This window comes from Dromiciops gliroides, chromosome 1, assembly GCF_019393635.1.
Source record: "Dromiciops gliroides isolate mDroGli1 chromosome 1, mDroGli1.pri, whole genome shotgun sequence".
Lineage (NCBI taxonomy): Eukaryota > Metazoa > Chordata > Mammalia > Microbiotheria > Microbiotheriidae > Dromiciops > Dromiciops gliroides.
Window position 1 is genome coordinate 413,180,320 of NC_057861.1, and position 25,488 is coordinate 413,205,807.

Genomic DNA, 25,488 nt, shown 5'->3' on the forward strand with positions numbered 1-25,488 from the left:
TTATTAATAATTATTTTCTCATAGAAGAAACACATTTAGTTTAGTCTGAGTCCATCTTTGCATTTCTAGGCTCTAAGAGTCCACCTAGACTTGAGTGCCTTTTTAAGAGGGTATGAAATCCAAATTTTATTTCTGTCATCAGAGTAGAATTGCCTGGATCAAAGATAAAAGCCTTTGATGGAGAACATGAAAACCTATAAAGCTATTTTCACATCTAGTGGTTCTTATAAAAAAAACTGGTACCTTATGTGAAAATAATTGGAAGTGTATGCTTTATTTAAATTTCTTTATCTAAATTATTTCTTTATTTAATTTATTTTTCTCAAAGTACACAAAAAGGTTGAATTTGTAAGGGTTAAAAGGCCCATTGCCAAATGTCCTTTGGTATTTGGTGGGACGGACTCATGGTGTTAGAAGACACTATGGCACACTCAGTGGTCTGAATCCAAATACTATGTAGAACTTTGAAGAAAAAAGGAGATATTGCATTATGTACACCCTTTCCCAACCCATCCTTCCTTTAGTTCCTCCCTAGTACTCTTACTAAGGCTATTTATCATCCCCCTTTGTCTGAAATTTAAAATCTTTTCAGATTGAAACCTCATAAAAATACCTTAGGGCTTTTTTTTTAGGGGGGGTGCTTTTTTTTAAAGGGAATTTTCCTTTCTTTCTTTCTTTCTTTCTTTCTTTCTTTCTTTCTTTCTTTCTTTCTTTCTTTCTTTCTTTCTTTCTTTCTTTCTTTCTTTCTTTCTTTCTTTCTTTCTTTCTTTCTTTCTTTCTTTCTTTCTTTCTTTCTTTCTTTCTTTCTTTCTTTCTTTCTTTCTTCTGTTCCATAAGAAAGTTTTCTCAAAGACACAGATTTAATTTTTTTTTTTGGTGGGGGTGTGGGTAGGGAGGACATTCCATTATCACTGAAATGAGAATCAGTGCTCTTTTTAAGAGTTTCAGTCTGAAACAACAGGAAGTGTGACTACTTTCAGACTGCACACAGAGACAATATGACAAGATTTCTTTAAACTATTTGACTAACTTCAAAATGGATCCATGTGCTCTATTCTAAAAAAATCCCTTCTACAACTCACTCAATCCATAAGTATTTATTAAGAACCAACTATATGGATTAAGTAGTGTTTTAAATGCTGGTGATACAAAGACATAAATAATACCCAAGTAGTCCCTGTCACCAGGAGGAGAGACTATAAAGGAACATATATATTTATATACACACATACACATATGTATATATTTATGCGAAGTAAAAGCAAGGTAATTTTAGGTAGGGAAGTCACCATTAGTAACTAGGAGGATCAAGAATAGACTCAATTTGAAGGTGGCTATTAAGCTCAAGAAGGAAGCTGGTGATTCTAAAAGGTGAAGAAGGACCTCACGCTTAGATTTTTCATCTGATGCCTATATGTATAATAGACAGCCAGGTTTTTGCTTTTTAAACTTTTGCCCCCAACAAAGAAGTTGGTGACTTTTTTATCTTGCATGATGACTAATTCATTTTATTTTCACCCAAGGAGAGAGAGAATATTTAAAATTCCAAGTGAGATTATTTTATTCCCACAAATGAAATACTCAAAATAGTTATTTAAGATGAGCTTTTCTTTGTTTTAGTTAAAAGCCATTCATCCATTTATCTATCCATCTATCCATTCATTCATTTGTTTGCTTATATATATATACACACACACGCACTTATTTATTCATTCATTTGCCCACTCTTCCATATATTTATTTAGCCATTCATTCATTTATTTGTTATTCATTCATTTGTTCATTTATTCATGTATTTGTTTATTTATTACTTTTCCTTCCTAAAGTTCTTTCAAATAATAAGGTACACTAATGTTCGTTCAATTCCAGCAATCACCCCTTTGCTATTTTTAGCCTTGAATACGTGGTTATTCAGATAATATAGAAAATTGCATATAATTGGACTTCTCTCTTGGGCCACATAGGTAAGCATATGCCATTTTCTTCAAAAGGCTTCTTCTACAGGAACTCTTGATACTTTTCCATTGCCCTGGTTGCTGTTATCTCTTTAGCTAGGAAACTACATACTCAGAAACTCTCCTCTTGGATTGAGTAGTCAAAAAAAGTTCTAGGCAAGAACATGTAACTCCCAGATCTTTCTTCCCCAAAGTAGACATTTAATGTTTCTTGAAAGAGGAGAAAGGGACCTGCCTGAAACTCAACTCCATTCTTCTTTTCCTTTATCTGTTTTTAGGACAGAGAAAAGATGAAAAAAAGAGGGCTTAAAGAGATCTTTTACTCTCTTTTATAGGTTGACACAGAACAGGAACACGCCTAGATAAACCCTTTTTTTGCCAGTTACAAAATTGTATAGTTCAGAATTAAGACCTTATCTAAGAATCAAAGAATGATGGAGCAGGTAAATTATTTAGATAAGGACCTCTCATTTTATAGATGTGGAAACAGACCCAGAGAGATCACCCAAGGTCACACAGCTAGTTAGTGGCAGAACTGGAACTAGAACTCAGGTCTCAACTCAGTTCAGTATGTTCTTCACTTTTCTGTGGATGAATACATAGACCTCCTTAGCTTGAGCAAGGATTCTGAACTTCTTCCAGTTCCCAAATATGCATGCTGTGGTTGCTGCTGAGATCATAGCTTCATTTGGGATGGAAGCTTTTGACTGGTACTGAGACACTCTAATGATTTCACTAATCCTGACCAAGTACCTAATGCAAATAAATGGGAAGACAGTTGGGATGCCATGCCAGCCCCCAGATATCCCAAGGGAGTTGTCACCAAGAAAGGGGCACACATCCCTAATGCTTAGAGGTAGAAAGTTTGCTAGGATACAAATAAAGTCATGCATAAATAAAGACAGATCAAAACAACTGGAAAAAGATTTATTTCTAGTGGGTAGGTTGAACCAATATAATAAAATGACAATACTACCTAAATTAATTTACTTATTTAGTTCCATGCCAATCAAACTACCTAGGAATTATTTTATAGAGCTAGAAAAAATAACAACAAAATTAATTTGGAAGAACAAAAGGACAAGAATAGCAAGGAAATTAATTAAAAGAAAAAGTGAAGGAAGGCAGCCTAGCAATACCAGATCTTAAACTATAGTACAAAGAGGTAATCATTTAAACAATTTGGCAATAGATAATAAATATAATTGTTGATCAATGGAATAGAATAGACACACAATATACAGAAATAAATTACCTACTGTTTGATAAACCCAAAGATTCAAGGTATTAGGGCAAGAACTTGCTGACAAAAACTATTGGGAAAATTGCAAAACAATCTGGCAGAAGCTAGGCATAGACCCAAGTGTCATACCATATACAAAGATAAAATCAAAATGGTTACATGATTTAGACCAAAAGGGTGATATCATAAGTAAATTAGGGGAGCTATGGATAAAGGAAAAAAATTATTATCAGACAAGAGATAGAGAGAACTATGGAAAGAAAATAGATTGATTACATGAAATTAAAAAGGATTTGAACAAACAAAACTAAATTTAGCCAAAATTAGAAAACAAGAAACCAGGGAAATGGTTTTACAGAAGAGCCATTCCCCAATTGACAAATGCTCAAAGAATATGAACAGCCAATTTTCAGAAGAAGACATCAAAGCTTTCAATAGTCATATAAAAATGCTATAAAACACTATTGATTAGAGAAATGCAAATTAAAATAACTTTGAGGTACCACTTCATACCTATCAGATTGACTAATATGACAAAGGAAAATGACAAATGTTGGAGGGAATGTAGAAAAATAGGTATACTAGTGTATGGTTGAAAGGGTTGTGAACTGGTCCTACCATTCTAGATAACAATTTAAAATTATGCCCAAAGAGCTATAAAATTTTGCATATCCTTTGACTTAGCAATGACACTACAAAGTCTGTATCCCATAGAGATCTGAGAAAAAGGAAAAGGATCCACTTGTGAAAAAATACTTGTAGCAGTTCCTTTAGTGGTGGCAAAGAATTAGAAATTGAGGGGATGACCATCATTTGGCCAATGGCTGAACAAGTTGTAATATATGATTGTGATGGGATACTTTTGTTCAATAAGAACTGACAAAGGAGATGGTTTCAGAAAAACTTGAGAAGACTTATATGAACTGATATAAAGTTAAGTGAACAGAACCAGGAGAACATTATAGACAGTAATGGCAACATTGTAACAATAGTTAAAGACTTAGTTACTCTGATCAAAACAATGATCTAAGACAGTTCCAAAGGACTCATAATGAAAAATGCTATCCACCTTTAGACAGAGAACCAATGAAGTTTGAGTGCAGAATGAAGCATATTTTTTCACTTTATCTATCATCTATCTATCTATCTATCTATCTATCTATCTATCTATCTATCTATCTATCTATCATCTCTCTATTTTTTACAACATGGCTAATGTGAAAATATATTTTGCATGACTTCATATGAATAATGAGTAACATATTGTTTGAGTTCTCAATAGGTTATGGCGGAGCTGGAAGGAGAAATAGCATTTGGAGCTAAAAGTAAAAATAAAAAAAAAAAGAAAATAAGTGACAGTTCATGGGAAAAAAAAAAAGATGGGGGCAGTTAGGTGGTGCAGTGGTTAAAGCATTGGCCCTGGATTCAGGAGAACCTGAATTTAAGTCTGGCCTCAGACACTTGACATTTACTAGCTGTGTGACCCTGGGCAAGTCACTTGACCCTCATTGCCCCACAAAAATCAAAAAAATAAAAAACAAAACAAAACAAAACAAAAAAAGACAGGTTGCTAGTGTTCATGTGAGGATTCTGGAACCCCATCTGAGTATCATCAATGCTGGTGATCCTGTGGCCTAGAAAAGAAGGGAAACCTCTTTTTACCTCAAAAGGGAATGTGTTACTCAGAGAAGACTCAACAATCTCACTCCTAGGTAATTCTCTGAATGTACAGAGCCAGTTGAGCTGTAAATAATGTATGAAACTCAGCAGTCTTTTTGGGCACTTACTTCAAATCACGGATCAGTGAATTTGGCTTCAATTCTGTTCAAAATTCTAGAAGATATTATGATTGTTATTAAAGGATGGTATCTAGAAAAGGAAGTAGTTGTCACAATGCCTTTACCAAACCCAGATTATGAATCTTGGCCATGGACAAATGATGAAACACATTTTCCTCCTCTTAGGACAGAGGTGAGGGGCATTGGGATCCACTATTGCTTATGCTGTCAGACATGGTCATACTGTTGGTCTGTTTTGTTTTAAGGGATGGACAAGGGAAGTTTCAATGGTTGGTGTAGTGGTAATAATACATCTTCCCCAATTCCTTGCCTACAATAGGTACTAAGCAATAAATATTCACTCAATTATATTTAATTTAAAACCTCTTAGAAGGCCCTGCTATTAAAAGTTTATGTTAGCCCTGTAAGTAAATATTTGGAAATATTCAGTTTGGGACCTTTGGGTATTTTAGGTTAACATAATTTGCTTCTGGCAGAAATTTTTATTAGTTTTCTTTTTTTTCTAACAAAATTTCCTTGTAATTCATCCTGGATAGTATATTTATAAGTGGGGAGGGAGTTGGTACCAGTCTACTGGTTTGTCCATTGGAGAGATTTGATCTTCCCAGGTTTATGGACAGGATCTTAAACCAAGAGAAGAATGATATGCTCATAAAGTTGCCAGGATCTTTTGTGCCACAGCTATTTCTGACTCAAGGTGTAGAGTACAAATGCTTTTAAACAAAACCTGTACAAATATTTCAATTTATTTTTGTACATGCTGTTAATTACTCGCAGATCTAGTTTACTATAGAGTGATTCCTGCCATTCAACTCCACAGCAACTTTAGGACAAATTCATCCTTTGACTTTAGAGATCTGCTACCTGGGGGATATTCCTCTCACCTTTTTAACATCAGACAAACAAGAAAAGAGATTTATGACTGACCTTAAGCAAAATTGTGAGCAAGGGGCTGCTAGGTGGTGTAGTGGATAAAGCACCGGCCCTGGATTCAGGAGGACCTGAGTTCAAATCCAACAAGGGACACTTGACAATTACTAGCTGTGTGGCCCTGGGCAAGTAACTTAACCCTCATCGCCCCACAAAACAAAAAACAAACCGTAGTAGTAGTAGTAGTAGTAGTAGTAGTAGTAGTAGTAGTAGTAGTAGTAGTAGTAGTAGTAGTACTAGCAGCAGTAGCAGCAGCAGCAGTAGCAGTAGCAGTAGCAGTAGTAGTAGTAGTACTAGCAACAGTAGCAGCAGCAGCAGTAGCAGTAGCAGTAGCAGTAGCAGTAGTAGTAGTAGTAGTAGTAGTAGTAGTAGTAGTAGTAGTAGTAGTAAGCAAGACATACCTGTCTTCCTGTGAATGGAGCCTTCTCTCTGTTGTCTCTAGACTGTTGTAAATAAGGCTGGTTCTCCTTAGAGCAATGACATGCTATAAGATGCTCTAAGACATAAAGATGCAAGAGACCTTAGAATCTAAGGGTGGGGGTGGTGTTCTGGATCCAGCTTCAGCCCACTCTAAAATTTTTAGCATGAGTATTTACTCCTCAGAAATTGGCAATTACTATAAAACAGGACTGGATTTGTTGTTTTGTTGGTTCTTGAGACAAGAAAGTGATAGAAAAAATAATAGTGCAGATTAAACTTATAAATATGTCAACCAAGTTTTTTTTTTTTTTCCTTAAAGAGCTGGTTGTTAGACATTTACCAACACCCTCCTGGTCCATGAAGAAACAAGCCCTTAGAGGAGAAATGAGAGTTCGAAGTCTCACAGATGACAAATAGAAAAGCCAGGATTTGATAGCAAGCCCACTACACACATTTTCTGCTTCATCTTACTTGCTGTCCTTATAGGAAAATGAAAGTTAGAAAAATGTTATTGTTGTTGTTGTTTGTGACCCCTTTTGGAGTTTTCTTGGCAAAGATACTGGAATGGTTTGTCATTTCTTCCTCCAGCTCATTTCACAGATGAGGAAACTGAGGCAAACAAGGTTAAGTGACTTGCCCAGGGTCACACAGCTAGCAAGTGTCTGAGGCCAGATTTGAACTCAGGAAGATGAGCCTTCCTAACTATAGGCCCGGCACTTTACCCACTGAGCACCTCTCAAGAAAAGTACGTGCTATATAATTTACCCTCAACCTAGGTAGCTGGGTGCTAAACTAACTTGTCCTTTTCTCTTTCCAATTGATCAACAAGCAGCCATTGAGTGCTTATGTTATGTGCCAGGTACTGTGGTAAACCCTGGAGATGACAATGACAAAAGTAAATCAGTCCCTGAACTTAAAGTGCTTACATTCTAGTGGCAATTAGGTGTCAATGTGGATAGAACCCTGAGCAGTCAGGAAGACCCGAGTTCAAATCCAGTCTCAGACATGTACTAGCTGTGTGACTCCGGGCAAGTCACTTAATCTTCTTTACCTTAGTTTCCTCAACTATAAAATGGTGATAATAATAGTACTTACATTGCAGGATTGTGAGGCTCAAATGAGATATTTGTAAAGAACTATGCATAGTACTTGGCATATAGCTATTGTTGCTCAGTCATTACTCTTTGTAATCTCATTTGGGATTTTCTTGGTAAAGCTACTGGAGTAGCCATTTCCATCTCCAGCTCATTTTACAAATTAGCGAAGCGAGGCAAAAAGGGTTAAGTGACTTGCCCAGGGTCACACAGCTAGTAAGTGTCTGAGGCCAGATTTGAACTCAGGAAGATGAGTCTTCTTGACTCCAGGCCTGGCACTCTATCTACTGTGCCACCTAGTCACCCCCTGGCATATAGCATGCACTTTATAAAGGCATATTTTTTTCCTCTTGCCTTCTTTCGTGCAACAGGAGAGACAACACAGACACACATATAGGTACATATATGATATATGCAAGTCAAATATAAGAATGCTCTGGAGGAGAAGGCACTAGCAGGTGGGGAGAAATGGTGTAGAATCAAGTGGAACCAGAAAAGGCACACTATAGAAAACCAGATTTCAGCCAAGTCTCAAAGGAAGTCAGGAAAGCCAGGGGACAGAGGTGATAAAGCAGAGCTTTCAAGTTGTGGGCAACAGCCAGGGGTAAGACATGGAATTGGGAAATGGAATGACATATGTGGGAAATAGCAAGGAGGGCAATGTCATTGTATCATAGAGTACATGTGGAAGAGTAACTTGTGAGAAGACTGGACAGGTTGGAAGGGGCCAGGTTATGAAGGGCTTTGCATTTCTAAACAAAGGTTTTTATATTTGATCCTAGAGATAATAGGTAGCCACTGGAGTTTATTGAGTGGAAGGTGACATAGACCTATATTTTTGGTTTTTGGTTTTTGGGTTTTTTTTTTGCAGGCAATGGGGGTTAAGTGACTTGCCCAGGGTCACACAGCTAGTAAGTGTCAAGTATCTGAGGCCGGATTTGAACTCAGGTCCTCTTGAATCTAGGGCTGGTGCTTTAACCACTGCACCATCTAGCTGCCCCCGACCTATATTTTTTGGAAAATCACTTTGGCAATTAAGTGGAGGTTGGGTTGGAGTGAGGAAAGGCTCGAACTGGGGAGACTTTTGCAATTGTTTATGTAAGGGCCTACACCAAGGAAATAGCTACGGAAAAAAGAGACATATGTCAGAGAAATTGTGAAGGTAGAAGTAACAATTTAAAAAATAATATTTTATTTTTTCTCAATTACATGTAAAAACATTTTTAATGTTCTCTTTTTCAAATTTCGAGTTTCAAAATCTCTCCCTCCCTCCTTCTCCTCTCCCCCATTGAGAAGGCAAGCAATTTGACAAAGGTTATACATAGATAGTCATGCAAAACACATTTCCATGTAAGTCATGCTGTAAAAGAAAACACAGATAAAAAAAATCAACTAAGGAAAACTAAGAAAGTAAAGGAAATGTATGAGAAGCAACAATTCTTGTCAACAGCTTAGATATGTAGGGTTAGTGAAGAGTCAAGGATCACACTGATATTGAGAACCTGGGTCTCCGCAGTGATGAGGAAGTTTGGGAGAGGAGTGGATAAGTTCTGTTTTGCATCGGAACTCTGATTGTCTAGTTCCATTTCCAATACTCTTTCCACTCAATCTGTTCTTCTCTTAATTCTCAAAGGTTAGCTGGATCCAGCCTGGGACTCAGCTGATTATTAAATGTTCATCATAAGCATTTACACCATAGAAGTCAGCAAATGCTACAAATCAGGGTTTGACTAATTGCTTTGTCAACTGCTTAGACTTAAGAAAGTTATTGAGAAAATATTAGTAATGAAGATTAAACTTAAAAGAGTGTCATGGGTAGAATTTTTTTTTTTTTGAGAATTTGTTGTTGAACTTTTGCTAGCATACTACTTACTGCTCATCTCTCTCCTCATAATAAGCAACCCAGAGGGTAAACCACTTTAAAGCCAGTCTTCTGGAAGATAAGGGAAATAGGCAAAAACTATTTATAGGAAAAACAGTAGTAGGTCTATACAATAGAGACCTAGTATTCAAGTTTCTCACAATCACTTTCTCTTTAATGTGAATTTTCATCTCACTTGGAGAATAGATAGTTTCCCCGGGGAATCTTTATTAATGTTAATAGCAGATGAGATTTAAAGAGCGATTAGAGGTTTTCAAAATCCTTGACAAATATTATCTCATTTGATTAAGCAGCTTATCTCTCCTGTTTATCAGATAGGATTCAGGATTCTTTGGGTGGGTTCCTGAGCTGTTGTTTGAGAAAGCTAAAGAAATTATTGACGTGTTGGCACCTGATAATCTTTGATGAATGGAGACTAAAAAACTACAGCATTGAGGAGTTGATGATTCTAATAGAAATAGAGACCATACCTCTGACTTCATTAGCATAGAGAAATCCTAAGGCTTTAATGTTCTTCCTTAATCCATATGGATGACTAGTTAGTACACACTGACGAAGAGGATGACTAATGCAACTATATGTTACCTGATATTTGTACTGTTGGATTTCACACTTTGCTCTAAACTTGAGCCCTGTGAATAGATATTGGATGACAACATAGTACCATCTAACTGGATTACTGTTGGATAATCTTTATAGAGAAGAATACTACTATCATTTCCTGTTGAATTAAATTTAATGAAAACCCAGTTTTCCACAGAAAATGAGAAATGATTCACATTCTTCAGAAAAATTGTCAGGTAGAATCAGGTGAATGCTTTATTATATTTTCATAGGCACTAGATATTGAAAATGAGCATCAAAATATGGAATATTTTTTTAAAAAACAGTGAAATTGGTCAAGGTTCATTCTTATTTATTATACTTTCCTACATCTAATGTTTCTTCTCTAGTGGAAAACAACTGAAGAGTTCAGATAGAAATTATAGCGTTCTCCAAAATGAGTTAAAAATATGCCTTGGAATGAATGCTCAACTAATTATTTGATGAATGACCACTACGGGTCACACCTTTTTTCTAGGGTTCAGCCATACAAGCCTGATAGAATCTGGCTTCTTTCTGCCATATGGACAGTGCAGGGACTTGGTGGTGATGGGCCTGGCAAGCAAATGACTGAAATGGAAGTTGGGTTAGGCTAGTAGGGCCTGGAAACTACTGAAGTTCTGAAAAAGAAGCCATAGTTAGCCAATGAATATGAGGAGAGGTGAGTTCTGGGTGACAAGCAACCAGAATACAGATCTGAAGCCAAAATGTGGAGTGTCAGGCCATGATGGAGGCAAGGTGTAGAGTCATTAGGTAGTCTATGCTTGGAATCTAGAGATCCAGACTGCGTAGGTCTGAACACAGGGAGAAGTGGCAAAATGAAATGAGTCCAGCACTAGGAACCAGGAGATATAGGTTCCCTTCCCAGTTTCTGTCACTAACCAGCCATATTGACCCTGGTGAAATGGAAAGAATGCTGGAGTCATAGTTAAATGGCCTGGGTTTGAATCTCAGCTCTGTTACTTACTACCTAGGTAACCTTGGGTAAGTCACTTTAATTCCTCCAGGCTTCACTTTCCTCATCTATAAAAGGACCAAGTTGGATGAGATGAGCTCTCTAAGATATCTTTCAGTTCTATATTTATGATTCTAGGAAGGTTCTTGTTGTTGTTGAGTAGTTTCAGACCCTTCATGACCCCATTTGGAGTTTTCTTGGCTAAGATCCTAGAGTGGTTTACCATTTTCTTCTCTATCTCATTTTACAGATGAGGAAACTGAGGCAAACAGGGTTAAGTGACTTGCCCAGGGTCACACAGCTAATTAATGTCTGAGGCCAGATTTGAACTCAGGAAGATGAGTCTTCCTGACTCTAGGCCAGGGGTTTTGTGCACTATGGTGTCACCTAGCAGCCCAAGGAAAGTTCTAATCACTCAAAATCCATGATCCTGTAACAATTTTTGTAATATGGCAAAGAATTGGAAATTGAGGGAATACCCAACAAGTTGTGGTATATGAATGTAATGGAATACTATTGTTCTGTAAGAAATAATGAGCAGGCAGATTTCAGAAAAAACTGGAAAGATCTAAGTGGAGTGATGCTGAGTGAAGTGAGCAGAACCAAGAGAACATCTTGCACAGTAAGAGCAACATTGTGTGATGATCAACTGTGATAGACTCAGCTCTTCTCAGCAATACAATGATCCAAGACAATCCCAAAAAACTCATGATAGAAAATGTTCTCCACATCCAGAAAAAAGAACTGTGGATTCTGAATGCAGATTGAACCATACTATTTCTACTTCTGTTTTTGTCTTTTCTTTTTTGAGGTTTTTCCCTTTTGTTCTGATTCTTCTTTCACAACATGACTAATGCCAAAATACGTTTAATGTGATTGTATATATATTGGGGAGTGGGGAGGGAAAGCAGGGAGGGAAAAAATTTGGAACTAAAAATCTTATGAAAACAAATGTTGAAATCTATTTTGCATGTAATTGGAAAATAATAAAATATCCTTTTTGTTTTTTTGTTTTTTGTTTGTTTGTTTTTTTTAATTTTTTGTGGGGCAATGGGGGTTAAGTGACTTGCCCAAGGTCACACAGCCAGTAAGTGTCAAGTGTCTGAGGCCGGATTTGAACTCAGGTACTCCTGAATCCAGGGCCGGTGCTTTATCCACTGTGCCACCTAGCCGCCCCCCTTTTTGTTTTTTTAAAAATACTTTTATGATAAAAAACCAATTTCTGTAATACCTAAAAGTTTACAAAATACTTTCTTCATTATCTTGTGAATACTGCTCCTAATTTTACAGAGGAGGAAACTGAGGCTCAGAAAGACAACATGACCTGCCCAAGGAAGGCATGTAGCAAAAAAAGATACAACTGGGACTCAGAATTAAACCCAGTAACAGTATCAATGTGATCGCATTGGATGAACTACTTCTTGGAGTCTCCTGCCATTCTGGGTGGCATTTTGTCTTCTATAAAATAAGGGGGTTAGACAAGATGGAATGTCATTATTTCTACTATTAGGAAGCCTGGACAGTTGAGGGGAGGGGGGGAATGTCTTAAGACTGGACAAGTAGATGCTAGCAAGAGACTTTGATTTCCCAGGGTGTGAGATTCTTTTGGGTCCATGCTTTTAGTCCTGAGACCCTGGTCATATGGCCTACTGGTGCAAATAACACCCAACCAAGAAGAGGCCTGCCAGAGGAGAGGAAGACCTCATCAGGTGCATGGAATGATTCTCTCCTCTGATCACACTTGAGGAAATAGGTATTTAGTGGCCGGAACTGGGTCTGATTCATCAATCAAAATCTTTGAATGACTCCAGGCTCTTGGGGAATTATGTTGGACCCAACTTGGCATTGTGGCTACATGTGCCTAAACAGAGGAGAAACAGGACAGGTTGAGCTATCTTGGCAACAATCAAACCTTGGGAGCTGGTATAGAGGATCATCCTCATCCCTCTCCTCCCACTTTTTTGGTCAGCAGGGAGCTAGCCTTTGACAGTTGGGATTCCAGCATTGCCCCAGTTGGGAAGATCTTTTCCTCTTGATATCCTGACCTCTTTCAGTTTAGTATTAAGGGATTTGCTTGCTTCTCTAAGGCCAAGGAAGAAAGTCTCTCTTATACTTGCCTAGGTGAATCACTGGAGATCCCTTGGGGGATGGGGGATGGGAACAACATTTACTCAACACTCGATGCAAAGTTATGCAAAGGCAAAGAAAACAAACAAGGAAGGGGAAGAAGAAAATAATAAAGTATTCACAGCTTAGGTGAGTTATGATTCCACCCTTTAAATCCTATCCTCAATGTTCATCAGTATCTCCATGTTTATCTCTCTCTGTTTTATTTGTTTTTGTCCACACCTGTGATTTAACTGGTGTAAGCAACTCTTGCCAAGAAACCTCCCTCTAACAATATGGATCAGCCCCTACTCTGTGATTTATAGTTTTAGGAAGTTATTTGGAGACCTGAGAGGTTGAGTGACTTGTCAAGTGTCACATAGCTAGTCTATGTCCCAGGCAGTGCTTGAACCCAGGACTCCTTAACTTCTAGGACAGCTCTCTCTTGCCTACTCTATGATACTGCCTCATTTATATTACCTTTTCATTTTTTGTTGTTCAGTTGTTCTCAGTCATGTCTGACTCTCCGTGATTCCGTTTGGTGTTCCTCAGCAAGGATACTGGAATAATTTGCCATATCCTTCTTCAGCTTATTTTACAGATGAGGAAACTGAGGCAAATGGTGTCAAGTGACTTGCCCAAGGGTAGACAGTAAGTGTCTGAGGTCAAATTTGAACTTGGGTCTTTCCAATTCCAGGTCTGGTGCCTTATTCACTGTGCAATTTAGGTGCCTCTTTCAACTTATGGTTATAATTTTCTCTCTCTGATTTTCAAAATTGATACCTTGGGAGATTAAAAGCTCTTATCCTGTCCATATCTATAGACTATTACATTCTAGTACTTTGAAATTCATCAAATAAAAATCTTTAAAAATTTTACATATTTTTATGAACTAGATGATTGTATTTTAAAAATTTTCATCTTTAATCTTTTGTTTATCTTCATTTAAAAAATATATGCCCCCTTCCCCTATATTTTACCCAGCAAGTCATCACTTACAATAAAAAAAATTAAAAGACAAAATGTTCAGTAAAACTAGCTAACACAATTATGTCTGAACAGTATGTGCAACATTCTATAGCCACAGTCCTTTGCTTGTATAAAGAACTGAAGAATGTATATGTTTTCAACTGTTCTTTGGGGCTAAGCTTGAGCATTCCAGTTAGGAAGCATTCATTTTCATTGCTTTGTTGTTATTGTTCTTTCATTTTATATTATTGGAATCACTGTGTATGTTGTTTGCCTGGTTTTTCTTTATTTTGCATTTATTCATAAAATCTGTTCATGCTTTTACAATTTTTTTCATATTCATTGTTTCTTATGGTATAGTAATTTTCCATTGCATCTGTGTACTACAATTTCTTTTGACTCTTTCATGGTCACCATCTGAATTGTTGCTCTCTGTAAGGTGGCTAAGATTCTAGCTATACTGTCTAAAAATCTACTGAGTGGTCACCAATAAATTAGAAGCTTTAGCAAGAGTTTAAACTTTTAAGCATTTATTAAGGAGCATAAAAATTTGGTGAAGAGAGAGAGAAAGAGGCCTAGATTCAGCTATCTATCTCAGGGAGCCGGCGTCTCCAGCTCCCCTCCCCGCACCCCCCCCCCCCAGGTACTGGCGAAAAAGACAGAGAGAGAGAGTGAGAGCCTCACCCCTTCTTCCTCCCACAAGCCTCCTGTCAAAACTGGAAACATCCCCCCCCCACACACCTCCAAGCTAATTGGCTGGTAGCTTTGATCGACAGTACCCACGAGCAAATGTCAATTCCTGACGCCAAGGAACTGACTTTCTAAACCACATGGCTTGCCCTCAGATGCCTTCTCCTCATGGCGGAGCTTTCCTACAGTATCTCTCCAGAGGAGGGCATCACTCCAATTGTCACACTTTAGACATTTGCTAAATAATGGAATCTGTGGCCTCCCCCCCACCCATTGCCTCAGTGTGAGTGATATTTTCCTCATCCCTTAGATATAAGTGATTTAACTATGGTACTAATCAGTTTATAGACTATAAACTGTGATTTAAAAATATTTAGCTATTCTTTAGTAGATTAAGCAAATAATAATGAAGTAAGATAGATATTGGTAGGAGCAAAGGCAAATGCCATGCTGTTAACTTGTCTACTCCATCACTTACCTAGAATCCATCTATCTGACTTCCAAGTGTGCTTAGGTATAGATACCAATCAACTTAAAGATCAAATATCAAAAATACTAACTTCTGAGCTGAAAGGGACCAATCAGAGGTAGGGAGAAGTTGGAAAGTCACGCTTAAAACAATATGGTGGAAATCCCTCATAGTAGAAAACAACTCAGAGGACTAGAGATAAGAGAGGCATCATGTGAGATGGCAAAGACATATTCCAATAGATGGCTTCCTATGTTATGAGCCTGTTACTTAGTAATGGGGCTATTTTAAGAAGGGTATATATAATGGCAAGTGACTATGCTGTTATCTGACTGATGGTTTCTTTCTCTTTATTCCATACTTACTGTATATGTACCACTTGGATTGTGTTAAATTGTAGGAGGAGTCATTGTGTATAAATATCTGTGGATCCTGAGGCTTGTGGTCTTTGGGTCCTAGACCTGAGAATAGCTTAACTGTGAGACAAGATCCCTTTCTTAATAAATCTAGTTTTCTTTTGGCTTGGAGACATTGGTTTTTTCTTCATCTGACACTACAACTTTTTTTTTTTTTTGGTGAGGCAATTGGGGTTAAGTGACTTACCCAGGCTTACACAGCTAGTAATTGTTAAGTGTCTGAGGTCGGATTTGAACTCAGGTCCTCCTGAATCCAGGGCCGGTGCTCTATCCACTGTGCCACCTAGCTGCCCCCTGACACTGCAACTTAGAAATTTTTTTGCAACACCAGTTTTTTGTTCTCTCTCTTCCTTTCTCTCTCTCTCTCTCTCTCTCTCTCTCACACACACACACACACACCCCTGTGGGTATTTTGGTGAATAAAGGATCTGTCTTTGAATTCCATGGAATATATGTCTAGCAAAGGGATTTCTGGGTAAGAAAGTATAGATATTTTAGTCATATTTCTTTAAAAACTATTTACATTGGTTAAAAAAAATGGAAAAGTAGGTCAGTGGAACAACTAGATAAGGAAGAATTAGAAACAATGGAACTCAATAATCCATTGCTCTATAAATCTCAGGTTTTACTATATACCTATTTTTTTACACCTGAGATACAAATTACTTGGGGATGAATTCCTTATTTGATAAGAACTATTGGGAAAACTAGAAAGTAATTTAGCAGAGATTGGGTTTAGACTAATATCTTATACTGCATACCACAACAAATGCAAAATAGATACATGGCCTTAATGTAAAAGGTCACATAATGAAAAAAAAAAGGTATCTTTCACAACTGTGGCTACAGGGAGAATTCTTAACCAAAGGATACAGATGATGACAAAAGATAAAGTAGAGAATGTCAACTCCATGAAATAAAAAAAATAACTTTTTGATGAATGAAAGGGAATTAACACAAAAATATAAGTCCAAAAGCCAAGCCCCAATGGGTAAGTCGATAAAAGGGACTTGATATAAGATGGTGGGTCTGATTGATTAAATATATGTGTATTTACACACACACACACAGAGCTAGGTGGAACAGTAGATAGAACACTGGACTTAGAGTTAGTAGGACCTTAGTTCAAATCCAGCCATAGTTACTTTCTATCTGTGTAACCCTGAACAAGTCACCTAACCTCAATAGCATCTACTTTCCAGGCTTGTAAGAACAAAATAAGATGATATTTCCAATAAGTCCTGTAGTTCTTGGCTTTTCTATACTTCTGAAGATAATGGCCAAATGATCATATTTCCCAGGGAAAGGAAATTCTAACAATGCAATTTTTTCTCTAATGGGATTAAAAAATGGACTATCACCAACCAAGGACATCTCCCTACTGCTCCATGCTTTGTGTCTCATTACTGGTCCTGGTCTTGGGAAGGATCAGGGAAAAAGAAGCAGGTGTCTTTATTACTTTTTTGAAATGGTGCGAATGAATCACTTTAACAAATGGTTAAATTGCAGCCTCTGGTCAATGTATATATAGATATACTACCAGATATGAAAACAATATTAAATGAAACAATTGTGCTAGGGGCTTTTGATTTAATAGGAAATGAATTATGGATAATGGGCAAGCATTATGGTGAGGTTTCATGACAATAAGCAACTGCTTGTGAGGAATCTCTCTCTGTCAAAGTAGATCATTGCCTCTTCTTGCCCAGGGCCACATAGCCCCAAGTATCAGAAGTAGGACTCTAATGAGTTGTGGATCTCTAATAAGAGATGAGTCTTTTTTTGGGGGGGGGGGCAATGAGGGTTAAGTGACTTGCCTAGGGTCACATAGCTAGTAAGTGTCGAGTGTCTGAGGCTGGATTTGAACTCAGGTCCTCCTGAATCCAGGGCTGGTGCTTTATCCACTGCACCACCTAGCTGTCCCAAGAAGTGAGTCTTCTTAACTTGAAGGCTGGCTTTCTCTCTCCACTATGCCACATTGCCATAGTTTCTGACACGAACATAGCATAGCTGACATGAATATTCTTATTGTTCAGTCATTTTAGTCACATGTGACTCTTTTTGACTCCATATGGGGTTTTCTTGGCAAAGATATAAAGATATAAAGATAAAGTGGTTTTCCATTTCTTTCTCCAGTTCATTTTACAGATGAGGAAACTGAGGCAAATAGGGTTAAGTGACTTGCCCAGGGTCACATAGCCAGTAAGTGTCTAAGGCTAGATATGAACTCAGAAAGAGTGGTCTTCCTGACTTCAGGACTGGTGCTCTATCCACTGTGCCACTTAAATGCCCCAGTCTTTAATACAGTGTTTTAAAATTTGCAAATCACTTTGCATACCATATCCTCACATATTGTTGTTTTTTTGTTTTTTAGTGAGGCAATTGGGGTCAAGTGACTTGCCCAGGTCACACAGCTAGTAAATGTTAATTGTCCGAGGCGAGATGTGAACTCAGATACTCTTGACTCCAGGGCCGGTGCTCTATCCACTGCGCCACCTAGCTGCCCCATCCTCACATATTGTTAGTTCTGTTTTATATATGATGAAGTTAAGGCTCAGAGAAGTCATGACCTATTTATGATCACACAACTAGCAATTGATTGGCGGCAGGATTTGACTCCTGCCCACAGAATCTGGCTATGATGTTAGGTGATAACATTACTGTGAAATTGCACCAATCTGGGCCACATGATGTGGGATTTGTCTACACTTGGCCGTAGAGCCCTGTCTATGTAAAAGGAGAGTTGTGACCAAGCAATAAATAGAAAATTGGGCAACTATCTAGGTCATTTAGTGGGAAAAGCCAGCTAGGGTGTGAGAAGCAAGGTAATTGAGTCTTGTTCTCAGGCTTGAATGCTCAGATCCATTAATTTTCAGTGACCAGATTTGCAGTAAAATTGCTCAACTTTGCTTTTCCTGTACTTTGGATGCAGAAGGGGGAAAGAACAATCACACATTTCTAGAATGCTGGCTTTTCTAATGCTCTGAGCCTCTGTAATTAAATTATCCCAGACAGGAAGGGAGCCAGCTTTCACTGCCCAACCCTGTACCCTATTCTATCTATTATATTGGATCCTCTTTTTAATCTTCTCTAATATAAGTCAACATTCCAGAGCTGCAAAGGGTCACTTCGCAGCTTCAATTGTCACTTTCTCTACTCTGATGACCTGTTCTTGCTGAGATGATTTCTCTAGATTCTCTCTTGGCCCAAGATAGGACACACATGCCTTTATCCTTTAGGCATGTCGTCCAGAAAAAGGCTTAGCCCCCCCCCTCCCCCCCCCCCCCCCCCCCCCCCCGCCAAAAAAAATAAGACTTTACTGATAACTAAGAGAAAGAAATAGAAATAAACAAAATGACAAGAACAGACTTGATTAATTACAGAAGATGGAAAGCTTATCCCAAGATATCCCTAGTTTAGCTGTAGTTGGCAGTTATGTTTTCCTGGGATTAACTGCTTTTGGCTTCCATTTACCTGACATCTCTCACCTTTTCTCCCATTGTGGCCTACCACCATTTTCCCTTTGGAGCAAAACTTCCATTATATTTTAGGGAAGCAATCTGATCAGCTTCTTAAAGTCTTTAACACTAAGTATGTAACTGATGCATTTTACTCTCCTAGTTTGTATTCATATATTTAAAGGAATTTGCTATTACAAATAAATGTCTAATTTTGTTGGAAGACAGGAATGTTTGGGAGAGAAGTCAGCAAGTTGGTATTTAACTTAGGAAAGGGTATAATACAGTGGAAAGGCTCTGGCGTCTAAGGACCTGGGTTCAAATCCTGTCTCTTATACTTAATACCCATATGAACTTGTTCAAGTCATTTAGACTCCCTGTGACATAGTTTCCTTATCTGTAAAATGAGAAGGCTAAGCCAGATGGCTTCTGAGGTCCCTTTTAGTTCTTGAGCTATGACCCACAGTTCTGAAATGTGGCCTACCACTTCTCAAGACTCTTTACCAGACCCTAATTTCAATTCAACAAACATTTAGTTAGCCCTGGTATTTGAAAGGCACTGGCAACACAAAGACAAAATCAAAACAGTCTGTCCTACTTGGAAGTAGGTTATGGGGAATATAAAATGTGCACAAATGAATATGGTACAAGACAAACTGAAGAGGAAAAGCCCATTAAAAACAGCAGAAAGTGAGCAAGACTTTAGTTGCAAAATCTTGTCATTTCTACCTTTACACAAGCATTCACCTCCTTCTCTGTGTTACACAGCCAACATCCTGGTTCAAGCCCTCACCACCTATCCCCTGCACTGTTGCAATAACCTCCCAATCGGTCGCCTCGCCTCATCTCTGCTCTCACCATTCCATCTTCCACTCACCTGCCAAAATAATTTTCATAAAGCACAGGTCTGACTATGTCACTCCCCAACTCAGTAAACTTCTGGTGACTTTATATTACCTCTAGATTATATATCAACTCCTCTCTTTGGCGTTTTAAAGCCTTTACAACTGGGGCCCAACCTACCTTTCTACCTTATACACTACTCCTCTCCTACACTTTATGGTCTTGCCAAACTAGCTCCAGTTTTTACTATATTACTGTTTCTCATACCTGCCACATGTCCTAACTCTGTACCTTTGTATATGTTGCCCATGACAAAAACATGTTCCTTCCTGGCCTCTGTCTTTTGAAATTCCTTGTTTCTTCCAAAACTCAGTTCCAGTGCCAACATTGACATGGAAACCTTTCCTGGTTCTCTCCCACCCAACTGGTAGTGCTTTCCCCCTCAAATTATCTTGGATTTATTTTATATACAATTAGATTTATAAATGCTCTCTACCCTAGTAAAATATGAGGCCCTTGAGAGAAAGGATTGTTTCAATTTTGTCTTTGCACTCCCAGTCCCCAGCATAGTGCCTGGCATGCTCTTGGGATGTGTTACTCTTCCGCAGACATTTTACAATCCTGCCAAACTGCCCATTTTACTGTTCCTCATATGGGACAGTCTACTCCTGTCTCTGTGCTTTTACATGGATTGTCACATTGTAGGTGCTTAATAAATGCTAGTTGATTGACTGAGCTGAGCTTCTAAAGAAGATAAGTATCTTGAGAATCAGTGCCTTACAGTCATGGAGAAACACACAAGACATGGATTGTCTTGGTCAGGAAACACCTGAGGAGTTCATGAAGAGGGGAGGAAGGAAGGAAGGAAGGAAGGAAGGAAGGAAGGAAGGAAGGAAGGAAGGAAGTGTGGATAGGTTGGAGGGAGGGCTTTAAATACTAGTCTGAGGAGTTCATTTTTTTTTATCCTATTGGCACAAAGGAGCCATTTTTTTTTTTTTTTTGGACAATGGAGTGACATGGTAAGACTTCAGCCTTGGAAGATTATTTTTGTAACTGCTATGAAGATGATGGAGAGAGGGACAGAAACTAAATAAAGGAACTGACATAGGGGGCTATTATAGTAATATATATTAAAAGTGATGGGGCAGCTAGGTGGCACAGTGGATAGAGCACTGGCCCTGGATTCAGGAGGACCTGAGTTCAAACCTGGCCTCAGATACTTTACACTTACTAGCTGTGTGACCCTAGGAAAGCCACTTAACCCCAATTGCCTCACCAAAAAAAAAAATGATGAGGATCTGATATAGAGTGGGGGCTATATGAGTGGAGACTTTGCAAATGATTGTAAGTAGGGGCAGGGAAGAGAATAGAGTCAAAATTGGCTCCGGCCTGAGTGACTGGGCAGATGGTAGGGTTCTCAATAGAAACAGGGATGCTAGGAAGGTGGGGCAAGTTTAGAAAGAAAGACGACCAGTTCAGTTGTACACATATTTGGTTTGTGATGTCTATGGGACATACAGGTGAATAGATGATGCAGGACTGAAGTTTAGAAGAGATTTGTATGGTATATACAGATTCAAGAGTCTTCTCTGTGGATTATACTTGGATATATGGAAGCACATAAGATTACCATGGGTGAAAGTGTAGGGAGAGAGAAGAGGAAGAGAAGAAGACTTATGGTAGAGCCCTAGGAGACATTCGTGGTTGGGGGTGGGGTGGGGCAATAGATGATGATATAGTAAATGAGATCAAGAAGGGGCAGTCTGTTAGCTAAGAGGAGAGCCCAGAAAGAGCAGAAGTCAAAGGAAGTGGTAGTATTCAAGAGGAGGACAACGATGGACAAAGGTTTTAAAAGCTACAGCTAAGGCAAGAAGAAGCCTGAGAGAAAGCTATCCTGTTTGATAGTTAAGTGGTCTCTGAGTGGGGGAGTCAGAAGGCAGATTGCTGGGGGTTGAAAAGTAAGTGGGTGATGAGGAATGTGATGCAACAAGTGTGGGCAATTCTTTCCAGCGTGTGGGGACCCATTTTTAATTGGGGAGTGTTAGCTAAGTGGCTCGCCGCAATATTGGGGCAAAGGAGACTGGAAGCCTCCCTCAAAACAGAGCAAGATTTATTTAACAAGAATGAACTTAAAAAAACACACACAAACAGGATCAGTAGGATCAAGGGAAAGGAAACAAAATGGGAAAAGGGAAATTATACAATCTGAATAACACCACCACCTAGGAATCAGCTGAGAATACACTGCAGTGTCCTGTCGCCTTCCAGCTTCCAGCTAGAATGGCGAATCTCCTCCCTGCTTCTTCCCAGCAGACCCCAGACAGCCCCCAGCCAATGGCTGCTCTGACAGTCACATGACTACCCTCACTAGGCTTCCAATCATTATAATTTTGCCAGGCCCATGTAGGCATCAGTGAGTGGTGATGACATGAGGTACCAGCGCCATGGCAATGGCTACAACCTGTGGGTGGAGCACCGTGCCATTTGCAGAGCCCCAGGCCAGTGCCTGTGCCAAGGTCTTTTAAAAAAAATTCTAGCCAAAAGATGGGGTTATAAAAACCTCAAATAACAATTAATTCTTTACAAGCAGTTTGGCAGACAAAGAAAGAAGAGACATAGGCAATACCTTGAGTGGGTGACAGTCAAATGAAGGTGTTTTTGTTTGTTTTTTAGGATGAAATGAGCCTGAGCATATTTATAGTCATAGGATTATATGACTGTAGATTTAAAGCTTCAAGGGACCTTAGAGGCCATTTAATATAATCTCTATATTTTACAGAATAAGAAACTGAGTCCCAAATAGGTGAAGTGACTTGCTTAAGATCATATAACAAATTGGGCAGAACCAGGATTTGAGCCCAGATCTTGTGACATCAAATCCAGCAAGCTAGTACCTTGGGAAAAAGATAAAAGATAAAGGTAGGGTGGGAGGTGATACATAGGGCAAAGACATAGGCAAAGAAATAAGTTTGAAACCTTGGAGTCATCTTTAACTCTTCCTTTCTCCAAATCTCTTACATCTAATCATTTGCCAAGTTTTGTAGATTTTACCATAATGTCTCTACTCCTTTGGATTTTTAAAAACTTCCCCATTATGGTCCAGGAACCTCATTATTGGGAAATCACATCATCCTGCAAGATTCAATCAGCCTTGGCATTCTCACCTCATCAGTACCCTCTGTCCTCGGATGGGAGAGTAAAGCCATGAATTCCAAAACTTCCATATAAGAAGGGGGCCCGGGTCAGCCATCTCTTCATTTCTCATCTATCTGTACTCTTGGATTTCTTTGGACTTCTCCACCATGCCCTAGCTCTATGCCTTCCTCCCTACTTTACCCCTTCCTTTTGGGTGTCGTCTTCCCATATTATTTTGTAAGCTCCTTGAGGGCAAGGACTATATCTTTTTCATGTTTATATCCTCAGCACTTAGCATGACACATAGTAGGCGCTTATTAAATGTTTATCAACTAATTATTTACTATTTGTCTCCTTCTCTCTATTCACATGATGCCCTAGTTTGGGCCTGGACCATCACAGTAGCCTGCTAATTGGTTTCCCTGCCTCCATTTTTTTTCTCTTTCCAATCCTTCCTCTACTCAGCTGCTGAACTGATATTCACAAAGCACAGTTCTGATTATGTCACTCCCTTGATAAAGAATCTCCTGTTGCTCCCAATTGCTTTTAGGTAATAATATATAGATATAAACTTTCTGTTTGGCAGCTCTCCCCCACCAGGCTTCCTGAACTTAATTTTTCTCTATTTGATTTATACTAGATTCCAGCCACATTGGGCCTATACATGACATTCCCTTTTCTGCCTGGAATGTACTCCCTTCTCATCTCCACATCATAGCATAGCATCCCCAGCTTTCATTAATATCAGCTCAGGTGACACCTCCTACATCCTGATTTCCCCATTTGCCAGTACCCTCCCCTAGGAAACACATTTTTCTATATTTTGTATTTGGGGGCAGCTAGGTGGCACAGTGGATAGCATGCCAGGCCTGGAGTCAGGAAGACTCCTCTTCCTGAGTTCACATCTGGCCTTAGACACTAAGTGTGTGACCCCAGGCAAGTGACAACCCTGTTTGCCTCACTTTTCTAATTTGTAAAATGAGCTGGAGATGGAAATGGCAAACCATTCCAATATTTTTGTTATGAAAAGCCCAGATGCAGTCACGAAGAATCAGACATGACTAAACAACAAGAACAGCAGCAGCAGTAGTAACAATAAACAGTATTTTGTATTTAGTTTCCTACATATATTTCCCCTCCAACAGAGTATAAAGTCTTTGGGCAGGGCAGCTAGATGGCACAGTGGATAGAGCACTGGCCCTGGATTCAGGAGGACCTGAGTTCAAATCCGGCCTTGGACACTTAACACTAGCTATGTGACCCTGGGCAAGTCACTTAACCCCAGTTATCTCACTAAAAAAAAAAAAGTCTTTGAGCGGAATGGATGGTTTGTTTTTGTCTCTCTATCTACAGTGTTTGGTATATACCAGGCATTTAATGTGTGCTTGTTGAATTGAATTGAAATGAACTGGATGAAATAGAAAACTCAAATGAATGGTTGCTTTGGTTCTATCCAGGGATTGTGGAAAATGGAGAGTAGGGATTATTTTGCCTCATCTTCCATCCTTTCTTGCCATTGTTCTCTATGCTACCAGATCTGTGCCTTTGCCCAACAACCTTCTTCCCACAGTAATGTCAAAGGCTAACTATTCCTACCTTTATCTATCCTGGAATTGCCTCTCAAACATCCCTGATAAGTAGTCATATGACCCCTAATTGAAAACCTCTGGTGAGGGGGAGCTGACTTTTCTCCTGTGGCAGCCTATTCTTTTATTGGATAGTTCAACAATTAAGTTTTTCCTTAAACTACATCTCTGAAACTTTCACCCAGTGATCCCTATTCTATCTTTTGTTGTCAAGTTTAACACAAACTTTTTCACAATTAGCCTCCCTTTTATTATATAAAGACATCTGCTATCACATTCTCCCTAAATCTTTTCTTCTTCAGGCTAAATTTCAGTTTCTTCAAGTGATCCCTGAAGGTTTGTTCTCTGTCCCATCCAGGTCAAAATCACTTCCTAATTCTCCCTGACTCCAATCTCTCACCACTCCAATCTATCCTTTTTAGAACTGCCAAAGTTATTTTCCTAAAGTTCAGATCACAATGAATCCAGTGGCTCTCTATCATCTTCAGGATCAAATATAAACTTCTCTCTTTGGCCCTCAAAACTCTTCATAATTTGGCTTCTTCCTGACTCACAGGACTCACTTCCTGCCTCCAGACACCGAGCCTTGGAGGCTCTGGTTGGGCTTTGCTAGAGTATAGAAGGTCTATGGGCTTCTGGTTGACTTCTGCAGTTCTAGGGTGGAAGAAACCACTTAATGTACTTTCCCACTGAAGTGTTTTGTGAACTTCAGGGTTTTTCTGAAGCTGGTATGTAGAAACAGGGCAGTTGACTTCCTCATTCAGACAGTCATCTTGGCAAAAATATTTCTGCATTTGTTAATGCAAACTTGTGAGTTTTTTAAGGCTTTTTTTTTTTGGTTGTTGGTAGAGGAACTAAATAGCAGTTTCCTACCTAATATCCATAGTACATGGTGAGTACCATTTTCTTCAAGGGATCATATTACTTACATTCTA